Below are 2,956 nucleotides of genomic sequence, written 5' to 3'. Positions count from 1 at the left end.
GAACACACACTAACTTAACAGGTAGTAGCTGCGTTTACATGGAGCCTTTTATTCCACTAATAATCAGAATCAGAAGCTAAATCAGAATAAAAATGGCTGATGTAATCACCTCAATCAGAATAAACCGGCCCGTTCTGGATTAAATTTCATTCTGTTTGAGAGCGGCAGTATAAAGCTTTTATAATCTGTTTGATGGATAACATTTCGTCATGTAAACAGAGAATTTGAATCATTGCGGGTGCAAAACAAAACTGTGTCATGTTTGGAACGGGATACCGCTCTCACTGTACACACTACATGCAACATGTAACTCTATGGCACACGTATGTTCAGTCTGGTAGAATCCCATTCTGAAGAGGCAGCTGGCTGAAGCTCATCCAGCACTCGCCTGTTTAATAATAGTTGGAGTCTTAAGTTCTGATGAAACTGTTGCTTCATCACAAAGAACAGCAGTGAAATATAACAGTGCCAAGTGCAGGTCCCTCTGTTAAGAACATAAGCCCATGTTAGAGTGCTAGATTCTGTATTGTGAGGATATCAGGAACTTTTATTCTGCTTACACACTGTGGAGCATGTGAACACACACCTTATGCGATCATTTTATTTAATGCTCATATAAACACTCATGTGGGAATGTTCAATCCAAATGATTTGATTCAGAGTGAAGAAGCTTGGGCTCATGTGACCACAGCTAGTGACAGACATGATGTGTTTGGCTGGTGGGAACTCCCTGATGCAGACCGGTTCAGAACCCGCTCTCCTCTCTCCTCCTCTCTCCTCCTCTCTCCTCCACTCTCCTCCTCTCTCCTCCTCTCTCCTGCCCTCTCCTGCTCTCTCGTCCTCTCTCGTCTTCTCACCTCCTGTCTCCTTCTCTCTCCTCCTCTCTCCTCCTCTCTCCTTCTCTCTCCTCCTCTCTCCTCCTCTCTCCTCCTCCTCTCTCCTCTCTCCTCCTCTCTCCTCCTCTCTCCTTCTCTCTCCTCCTCTCTCCTCCTCTCTCCTCCACTCTCCTCCTCTCTCCTCCTCTCTCCTGCCCTCTCCTGCTCTCTCGTCCTCTCTCGTCCTCTCACCTCCTGTCTCCTTCTCTCTCCTCCTCTCTCCTCCTCTCTCGTCCTCTCTCCTTCTCTCTCCTCCTCTCTCCTCCTCCTCTCTCCTCTCTCCTGCTCTCTCCTCCTCTCTCCTCTCACCTCCTCTCACCTCCTCTCTCCTCCTCTCTCCTCCACTCTCCTCCTCTCTCCTTCTCTCTCCTCCTCTCTCCTCCTTTCTCCTTCTCTCTCTTCCTCTCTCCTCTCTCCTCTCTCCTCCCCTCTCCTCCTCTCTCCTCTCTCCTCCTCTCACCTCCTCTCACCTCCTCTCTCCTCCTCTCACCTCCTCTCTCCTCTCTCCTCCTCTCACCTCCTCTCTCCTCTCTCCTCCTCTCACCTCCTGTCTCCTTCTCTCTCCTCCTCTCTCCTCTCTCCTCCTCTCACCTCCTCTCACCTCCTCTCTCCTCCTCTCTCCTCCTCTCTCCTCCACTCTCCTCCTCTCTCCTCCTCTCTCCTCCTCTCTCCTCCTCTCTCCTCGCTGCAGCCGTCGGTGACGAGTCGACCCGCTGCATCGAGGAGCTGGTGGCCCGGCAGCGCAAGTCCAAGAACGAGAAAAAGAAGGGAGGAGTCAGCTTCTTCTCCCCCCGTTACACCCACTTCTCCCCCGCTGTGGTGCTCCCCAGACGGGGCCCCGCCCCCCCGGCGCTCCCCGCCCAGCTGAGGGCCCAGCTGCGCCTCCTGCTGTCCCAGGTAGGAACTGACGAGCGTCTGGAAGCATCTTTCCCTCTAACAAGATAAAAAATCACACCCTAGTATCATTTGGATATTGTGTTGGTCATGGACAGGAGTTTCCTGATTTCCCATGGCCACATTTATCATAATTCATAGTAGGGCTGGGCAATATATCGATATTATATCGATATCGTGATATGAGACTAGATATCGTCTTAGATTTTGGATATCGTAATATCGTGATATGGCATAAGTGTCTTTTCCTGGTTTTAAAGGCTGTATTACAGTAAAGTGATGTCATTTTCTGAACTTACCAGACTGTTCTAGCTGTTCTATTATTTGCCTTTACCCACTTAGTCATTATATCCACATTACTGATGATTATTTATCAAAAATCTCATTGTGTAAATATTTTGTGAAAGCACCAATAGTCATCCCTACAATATTGTTGCAATATCGATATCGAGGTATTTGGTCAAAAACATCATGATATTTGATTTTGTCCATATCGCCCAGCCCTAATTCATAGTGCAATTGCAATATTGAAAGAAAAAAAAAAAGCAGTATAAATATTTAAAGAAAACCACGTAGCCCTGGTAGAAACCCGGCGGGTTGTGTGGCTCCTGCAGGGCGGGCTCAGGCTGTCGGAGCTGGACGCCGCCTTCCTGCGCTGCTTCGGCCGCCCGCTGCGCGTCCAGAGCTACGGCTTCTACTCCACCGGGGAGATGCTGGAGGCGGCGGCGGACCTGGTGCAGGTGCAGCAGAGCAGACTGGGCTCCGTCCTGACGCTGAGGGAGCGGCCGCCGGTCCGACCGCCCGCACCCAGGAGGACCGGACCCGTGAAGCCAGAACCGGCCAGAACCTCGCCGCCCCGCAGAGGGCCGGGGGGCGCCATATCACCGACGGCGACAAAATACCCAGGTGGGTTGTTAGAGAGACGGGCTTGTGACACAGGTCAGTGGTTTGAGTCCCGGTGCTGCCTGAGGAAGTGAATGTGTTCCTCAGCATCTACTGTTGAGACGCTATACACTATACGACAAAAACTGGGATTTAGTAGCCTGATAGCAGACAGAACTGTCAACTCGTTCCACTCCATCTCCATCTTCAGTCTGACATTGCCTCCACTCTAACCGATTTCCGTGGGGGAGGGGGATTCGATTTTCCCTAACCGATCACTAGAGACCGACGTATCCGCCTGAATC

General features: G+C 50.9%; 1 pseudogene; it reads right to left on the bottom strand.

Moving 5' to 3' along the window:
* Window positions 1-1,054: 1,054 nt before the first annotated feature.
* Window positions 1,055-1,562, bottom strand: LOC139667400 (octapeptide-repeat protein T2-like; annotated as a pseudogene).
* Between the last annotated feature and the right edge of the window lie 1,394 nt (window positions 1,563-2,956).

This window comes from Centroberyx affinis, unplaced genomic scaffold, assembly GCF_046629955.1.
Source record: "Centroberyx affinis isolate AG114_WGS23_722 - 3 ecotype Tasmania unplaced genomic scaffold, CSIRO-AGI_Caff_v1 ptg005491l_1, whole genome shotgun sequence".
NCBI lineage: Eukaryota > Metazoa > Chordata > Actinopteri > Beryciformes > Berycidae > Centroberyx > Centroberyx affinis.
This window is presented reverse-complemented; position numbering and strand designations above follow the sequence as displayed.